An 8922-nucleotide genomic window follows, 5' to 3' on the forward strand; every position below is an offset into this window, starting at 1 on the left:
TTGAAGACGGCAGATGCTGGAGATTCCTTGGCGTGGCGTGGCGTGCCTTGTACATGGTGAACTGGTTTTAGAATACCCAGGTGCAGGTGGGAGTATTTTGGGATGTATCATCCCCCAAGCACCGTCCGCAGGTGGGAGTAGCTTTTAGACACCACTGAAATGCACCATAGTTTGGGATGGGGCAAAGTTGAGGCTGTAGGTCTTCGGATCAGGAAAAAATTATCTGCACATGTGGCCGCCTTGCACCCAAAAAAACACAGCAAACAAAATGAATTCAGATCTCACACCTCATAGAAGCTCATGATGTTGAGGTAAGCCACAATGTGTGAATTATTGTGATAATTTGTTCAAAACTTCTTGTGCTGGTTTCCTTTCAAGCGAGCTCAATCCTTCAATAATGAGCACAAGTTCTGCTATAAGTTGGCTTTGTCTCCATCCATTCTGGTCATTCATGGCTTATCTCTTGCTTACTGTCAAGTGAAGGTCGCCATGCAAGACTTGTAGCTACTCGTGTGACCGATCCTTTGGCTTAGCATTTTCCACAACCTCCACTCCGCCTCCCACATATTGTCCTTATTGCCCCGATAGACCAACTGCAAAAAGCTGCTCCCAATGTGGACGGTTGCACTTACGAACTCTATGAAGGAGATAACTTTCCAATTTGCATAACTCACAAAGTTTCCAACATGCAATGCATTATTCACGAGAGCACGGAGGTAAGTGTTTTGACAATAAGCGGTACACACATGTAGCAAGCCATTTCTTTTGATGTAGATGTGCTACACAATTGAGTATTGCACATGCAGACACATTCATGGATGGTCTCTCTTGTTTCTTTGAGCTTGTGTCGCCTCTTAGCGTTGTAATCAGTAGTGCCGAATTTACGAGGGATAAAAGATGCACTAGTGTGTACCATGTACCATCGGCCTTATCACCGCATGTGCCAGTGCGCCCTCCACTCTCAACAGCGAGTAGCTACTTCACCAGGCCAGCAGCAACACCATCTTGTTGCACTTTCAAACCTAAAATATATTTACAACCTTGATGCCTCCTCCTTACCCTTTGGAATATTGCAAAGGAAAACCAAAAAGAACCTCCCACCCGGCCTACCCACTACACCAACTTATGGTTGGGATTCTAACTTGCACTTCATGTTCTAATAATCCAAACCCATTTAGCCTAAAGTTAAGTCCTATTATGAAGCTATTTATAACTTCCATATACACTCGGCCCTTAGAAATACAGTAACTTTTAATAGTAATCCATCTCAAGAACCACATAGTACCATGCAAGCTCCACTCTCTACCACCCTGCTGCTCTCTAATTTTCTTTGATTTTGGCAATCTAGGTATATATTTTTCATCAACAAACTCAAATTTCTCTCAACTTTGGCCGTCCATTTGTCACCTGTAAGCTTTGAGCGTTGGTTATAGGACGTATGCCCCCTCTACTTTGCTTAAAATAAAAATGTCAAGGAAAATTTACTCTGGCAGTGCAATGCCATTTGAGCACAAGCTTTGATTAAGGGTTCAAATCATGCCATTGCCATGGCCAATGTATGCTTAATCATTAAGCCATAGGATCACTGCAAGCCACTTAATCCATAATTAAGAGGTGATTAGCAAAGTCGTTCCATTACTCAAAATCATGGCATGCTTAGTTGCAAGTTATTGGAGGCCAAAACAAATTAGTGTCTTTTGATGTTTCTCAAGGTATGTATATGAGTATACGGTACCTCAAGTCCACTTCAAAATCTTAATGGAGAATTGTTCCACTGAGAAAATTTTGGTGCTAGTTATTGGTTTTGACAGGTTTTGACGTGCAATTTTTATGACTTGAAACCATCTTGAAGGATCATTTTTATCAGGTATTTATCTTATGTTCATTTTTTAGCAGAAGGTCAAGTTTTTCTTCTTCTTCTTTGTCCTTTGGTATTTATATATTTGTTATGGTTTTTTTGCACTTGCAGTATTTTAAGAGAGAGTTAGTAATTGTAAACAAAGTTTTGATTATGTTATTTATTTTCTTTATAGAGATTTAATATATTTACCATGGCTCCTAAACGCTCCATGAGAAAACGAGAAGCGAAATGTTCAGGGGGTATGACTCTACGGTCTGGGACTGTTCAAGGAAGGCAAGTTACACTTGAGGATGGTTCCTCAAAGATTCTACCAATGAGTCCGCCAAAGAAGTCTGTGAAAAGAAGAAATCAATATGTGTATGTTGATGATGAAGTGTGGTCCTTGGACAGGTCTATAGATGGAGCTTCTAACAGCACTGCTATCACTCCAAATATTGTTGGTCCATCTTTTGCTCCCACTCCACAAACTACTCACACAAAGAACAATAACCAGGATGAAGAAGATGACTTTTCAAAGCATGACAGGGTTTTTGGGGAGAATGTGTCTCTAGGGTTGATGAATGAAGTCATAAGTCAATTTCATATCAAAAGAAAGTCAGAACCCCCTTTTGTTCCCTTATGTAGATTAATAGCTACAGATGTTGTTCGATGTGCAATTTCGGATGCACTTTGGTTGACATCCACATTTGATAGGGTTGGCTATGTCTCTTCTATGGGTTCTTTTATTGTTTCACTTAAAGGACGACATGGAGAAACAAAACATTTGACAGAGGACACGATTGAGAAGTGGGATCCAATATGGCAAAGACTCAATGTAGAATTTGAAAAGAATCTTGTGGGTGATTGGGTAGATCTTCGAGGCAAACTGTTTTTTGTGTGGGATGGTAACCACAGGTTAAAAACTTGGATGCGACGAATTGAAGAAGGCAAGTGCTTCTTTTCTCTTGTGTTTGAGTTTGAATATACATTGTTGCACTTGAAATTTTATTTTGGATGATGTTTCTTTTGTAGAGCACTCTGAGGATGAAAAATATCATGTGCAAGTTCGTTGTGAATTTATTGAGATAGATAAAAAGAAGGAAGCAGAGTTGATTTTGAGTCTTGATACAACAAACGAGTAAGAATTATATGGATTATTGTTGTTCAATTCTCTGGTTGTAATGTGCTTTTTCATTTGATTATCCTTCAACTCTTGCTTTTAGAATCTCGCGGGCTACAGCTCCACCCAACTTGGCACATGAAGTATTTATGTTTCAGAAGTTTGGTATAGCAAATAAGTCGAGCATAATGGAATATCTCACTCCTGAGCAGAGATCTTGGATGGAGGTTGAGCTTAAATTGGAGGCAAGACATAACCAAGGGATTGTGCCATGGTACTCAACGCCATGCATTTTGATTGCTCAGCTTGTTTGGAAGGTATGTCATGATGCTCAACTTGTTTGGGATAATAAATACATTTCTTTAAAAAATTTAAATTGCAAGTACTTTGAGAATGAGTATGTCTTCAACTACTTTACTTTGAAGGTGCCTTAGTTGAAGGTTACAAGATATGCATGACTCCATGTTTTCAAATAAGCCTTTAATTTTCATGTGGGAAGTCTATTCAAATTATGGATTGGGTTACGATTTGTATAATGCCCTAAATTCCCACGTTGGAAGCCTTTGCAGAGGTGGCAAGTTATGGATGGAATTTTGGCTTGAAATATGCTTTGAATTCCCATGTGGGAAGCCTTTGTAGAGGTAGCAAGTTATGGATGGCATTTTGGCTTGAAATATGCCTTGAATTCCCATGTGGGAAGCCTTTGCAGAGGTGGCAAGTTATGGGTGAATTTTGGCTTGAAATATGCCTTGAATTCCCATGTGGGAAGCCTTTGCAGAGGTGGCAAGTTATGGGTGAATTTTGGCTTGAAATATTCCTTGAATTCTCATGTGGGAAGCCTTTGCATAGGTGGCAAGTTATGGATGAATTTTGACTTGAAATATGCCTTGAATTCCCATGTGGGAAGCGTTTACGGCGGTGGCAAGATATGGAGGGAGTGATGGTTTGAAATATACCTTGAATTCTTGCATGGGAAGCTTATGTGCAGTCTTGGATTTGTTTGTGTTGTGTTGCTAATGGCTCATGAAAACATTGCCAAATAATTGTTTTGCTTTGAAGGGGAGATGGGAGTCCTTTTTGGCTGATGAAAAGAGAAGGCTTAGAACTTTAGGTCTTCTTGGGGAGGATTTAAAAAAGAAGATGAATGAAGCTTTAAAGAAGGAAGAAGAAAAAATGAGGGATAGCGGATATAAGTACCTTTCTATTGCAAATCCTGCACATGGTGAAGAGTTTTTTACTATGCTATTTGACAAGGATTGGCATGACAAAACAATGGTTGGGATCACTCATGATAAATTATACAGCTTGTGCGCCGCAAAGATCACAATAGAGAGGTATGTTTTATTTCATCTTAAACTTTGATTTATTATTTTTATGTGCAATGTAATTAGTAACATTAATTTTTGGATCAACGATTGTAATTCAATAGACGCAAAGAACTTCTTCACATGATGATTTTGACCAAAGTTAAGGACTCCAAAGGAGGTCATTTTGCAGACTATAAGAAACTTAGAGCTTACATGAGGCAAGAGACCTATTGGCAAGGAATGTTTGGTGAAGCTACAATTATTATTGCTAAGTTTGAGGTGGAGGGTCCTTTGTTGCCAAAAACATTTGAGGCCTTCTTTAAGGCATCTAGGAAGACACATGTTTCATTGGCTTATACTCATGTTATGGCAAACATGAAGAGTGCTTCAGATTATGTCTCTTTACCCGAAGTGATGCATGCAAGCAAACGTCTTGTGTACAGGTATTGGATTTCTTGAATACTAATTTCGTTTCATGATGATGTATTTTATTGTCTCATATTTATATTGAATTTTCATTTAGATGGCTATTGAATTGTATGCGGCTAAAGATGATAGAGTCTATGCCGGAGGATGTACAAGAATGGTTAGATAAAGAGGACGAGAATACTATGTTCTCATCAACACTCTTGGAAAAGGGTATTACACCTTGGGAGTGCTCTCACTGTCCATGGTGGTTGGAGTATCCCCTAGGTGTTATCCCAAAGAGCGAGCAAGAGATTCATGCTCGTAAGTGAACTACAATCTCTTGTATGAAGTACTATATTTTAGTTAAAATAGAATTTCGTTGATCTTTTTTTTTGTGAACTTTTGTATGGAAAGGTTTTTTGGAAGAGAGTCCCATCTCTAATGACGGTGTAATCTCACCCCAAGCTACATACATAGAGCCATCCACCAAGCCACCCTCACGTGCAAGAAAAGGTAAAAAAAGTATAGAAAAAACACCCCAACGTGTGCCTGTAGATGTTGATGTTGAGGAGGAGAGCTTTCCAACTTCTCTTCTACCAAAAAGATCCACCTTAGCATCAAAGTCTTGCTTCTCCGAGACTATTATGAGTCGTTCTCTAAATGAGCGGATGCCAACAAAACGTACCACAGGTAGACGTTCTTTGCTTGTTTATTTGCTTTTTATTACTCTAATTAATTATTACTTGCGTTAACCATTGACATGTCCTATGGTTTTCTAAGCATTCTTTGAGATTCTAAGCAATTGAAAATTGCATTTTCATGTTTAGGAGAGGAGTTTATTACATGTGTGGATGCTTTGTTATTGGATGTGGAAGCAATTGATGACCTAGCATGGCATAGGTAAGACTTACATATTTCTCTAAAAAGTTATATTACCATAATGTACTCTTATCATAATCATTTGTTTTGTGTTAGTATTGAAATGTGGTTCAAGAAAACACCAATCTATGATGGGCGCGAGTATGCATTGAAGGGGGAAATCTCCCAATATGTGGCAAGATTGATCTTTGCAGACTTCCCTACGTCCATGTTAGTTGATGGTATTCACAATCACACTATAGGTGAAATTTTTTTATGTCATTTGGGAGGCTTCGTGCTCGTTATAGAATGCATATATGTTATGATGTGATTTTTCATTTTAACTTGCTTGTGTAGGTAATGTAAAAGTTGTTCCTGAGTGGAACCACTTTTCCACTGCCTTGTCAACTGGTGTCATGGAGATTGCTGATGTTCACTTGGCAGACGAGGGTTTCTTGGTGACTTTGTCTCTTGCACAACATTTGGGAGATCTTGTCATGCAAGCTAATAGATTTAGTTTGCAGCTCCATCGCTCGTGGACTTTGATGTGTGATGGGGGATATTTACACCCAGAGACTGGTGAGAAGGTGAGGTTGCCTTCTCTATCTAAAGCTTGCGTATGAATTTAGAGTTCTTCTTATTAAGTGATTTGTTCTCTCCTTTCACAGGTGATGGATCTCACTCTTGGTCTATTTTATCGTAAGAATGCTCAAAGCATTACACCTCATTATGATAGAAAGGCTGGGGAGGATGTTTCTCCTGAGTTCTTTCCGGCCTCAAGAAGCTACCTCACAGAGTCTCCTCCTCGTTCATGTAATGATTATACAAGTTTAGCTGGAGATTTGATTCGAGGGGGAGCAGAGCGTACTGAGACTTTTTACAGGTAACTTTCTAGCCATGAACTCTTGTGAATCAGGACACGCATCTTGATAGTTCTATGCAATCTCTTGTCGTTAAACTTTGATTATTATGTTTAACACAGTTGGCTTCTAGAAACATTCACATATGAGGACGACCATGTTATGGACATCTTTGCCGGGTGTGGTGGTTTGGGGCTTGCTTGCACAAAGGAGATACGTCACTGTCTAATGTTAGAGGGTGATTTCTTTGTCTTCTCTGAGTGTTTAGAGAAGAAAGTTTGTGGTCCTCCTCTTGAGGAGGAAAACTAGTAGATTAGCTACTTCCATTGGTGGACAATTATTTTTGTGGCTTGACTCTATGTATTGTTTGAGATAGTATATTTTTTAATGCAACAACGAGCAACATATGGAGACTGTGGGTTTTTCCCTTGTCCCCACAAGGGTTTTTTCATCCACAATCATGGTGCCTTGACTTGAAAATCGAGGCTCAATATATATGTTGTTCAATTATGGGGAAAATGTTGTGTTTCTCATGTCATTATCTTGTTCTTGTTGTTCTTATTGGGGTTAGGGTAATGCAAGCAAATGCCTACTCAATAATCATCATGTGTGTGTGTGTGTGGGGGGGGGGGGGGGGGGTGGGGGTGGGGGGGGGGGTCTCTCTTATTCTCTCTAATTGCTTATAGCATGAAGAAGATAAAGACTCATTACTAGAGTAGACTTCAATTTTCCTCATACCAAAAATTCAAAGATTTCACTTTGTTCTCTCTCTCTCTCTCTCTCTCTCTCTCTCTCTCTCTCATATTCTCTCTAATTGCTTGTAGAGAAAACAAGATAGAGACTTGTTGCCAGTGTAGACTTCAACTTATCTCGTGCAAGAAATTTAAATATTTCACTTTGCTCTCTCTCTCTCTCTCTCTCTCTCTCTCTCTCTCTCTCTCTCTACTTGACTTATAATGCGAACAAGATAAAGACTCGTTGTGCTAGAGTAGACTTCAACTTACCTCATACCAAAAATTCAAATATTTTACTTTGTACTAAAATTCTTGTGGATCATAAACATAGACTTTGTGACAATCTTTCTTATAAATACTACGTATATGACATTGCAATATCAATATATTGACATTGATATGGTTATCTTTTTTAAAATCAAATCTATGTTGTATTACGATGGCCCTTAATTGTGTCACAAACATGTAGAGCACAAATTTTTTACTATGCACTTTATCGACCTAGTTCAAAAGCTATATACCTTAGTATGTGCAAAAGGTTACATCTGATTTTTCTACCCACAAAAAGCTCTAACTTTGTAGAGAAAGCTCTAAATGAAAAGCTCCTATATTTAATATCCCCGCTGGGAACGCCTGCACACTAAGGTAAAATCTACCTATGTTGTGTGTGTGTGTGTGTGTGTGTCGTGGTAGGGAAGGCACAGACCAGATTGGTACCTTAGCCACTTTGCCTATGAGATCACTGGTTCGTGTGTTAGAGTTGGAAAACCTATCTCGCCTTTCAGCTAATGGTGCTTATTGTGATGCTTGTAGAGATATAGAATCGAACAGCAACGCCCTCATTTGCAATCGAGCTCTCCACTTTTGAGTGCATTCACAAAATATCGGCCTTCACATTATGTTCACTGACACCAACCACCTCCTACAATTCAACCAAATTTTTTCCCCATGGAGCTGCTCCCCTCTCCTCCACCACACGGTGGATTTCATTAGCTTCTGCAAGCCAAAGACTACATTATGCACGATCATGTCAAATTATAGCTGCTTCATCGTTCATAGGTCCACTACATGAAACCAAACACTACAGATTGAAGATGGTGTGTAAATGAGAAAGGCTAGCTAATGGAGCTTAAACTAAGGTGCTTGAGGTGCTTGTTGTGGTTGCCGACTAGGGAGCCTGAGGTGCTTGCGGGAACACTACCCAGGCTTGAGGTGCTTTGCCATGCTTGCTGACTATGGTGCTTGGGGATAAGGTGTGCAAAGTCAAGAATGATCCGTACAATGAGGGGGAGAGCCCTTCAAGAGGGGGGATGAGAGAGAACACACACCTCACACACACACACCCGCACATAAGGCAAGCTTGGTACAAAGAAAGCAAAAGGGACGCTTGTAAAGTTCCTCCTTATGTTGCCCTCATGGTGTACCTAAAGCCTATGGGTTGGCCACCCAAGGGGTCCAATGATAATTTAGAAGATTTAATTAATTGTTTTTGCATTTTTAAAGTCCTTTGGGGGTGCTCATCTTGAGGGTCAATACCTATGGAGACGGAACTACACCTTCTTGTCTCTCTTTTGTAGTTGTCTTTTTGAAGATTTGGTTCTATTTACTTGTGGGTTACGGGTATCAATTTTGAGAGCTGATTTTGATTGAGTTACCGCCTAGCCATGTGGCAAGCCGGTTTCAGGCATATGCATTTTTAGGTTTTTCTTGACATTGGCGTACACCATGTTGGAGAGTCTCCAAGTAATCTACATAGCATGTGCAATTAGATGCAAGTTTTGGAACTCGATGTTAA

At 39.6% G+C, this 8922-nt stretch overlaps 1 pseudogene; it reads left to right on the top strand.

Annotated features, from left to right (window-relative positions):
* The first annotated feature begins 686 nt into the window (after positions 1-686).
* LOC147423731 (uncharacterized) lies at positions 687-6404 on the top strand (annotated as a pseudogene).
* The last annotated feature ends 2518 nt before the right edge of the window (positions 6405-8922 follow it).

This window comes from Adiantum capillus-veneris, chromosome 26 (assembly GCF_014529385.1).
Source record: "Adiantum capillus-veneris isolate H3 chromosome 26, ASM1452938v2, whole genome shotgun sequence".
NCBI lineage: Eukaryota > Viridiplantae > Streptophyta > Polypodiopsida > Polypodiales > Pteridaceae > Adiantum > Adiantum capillus-veneris.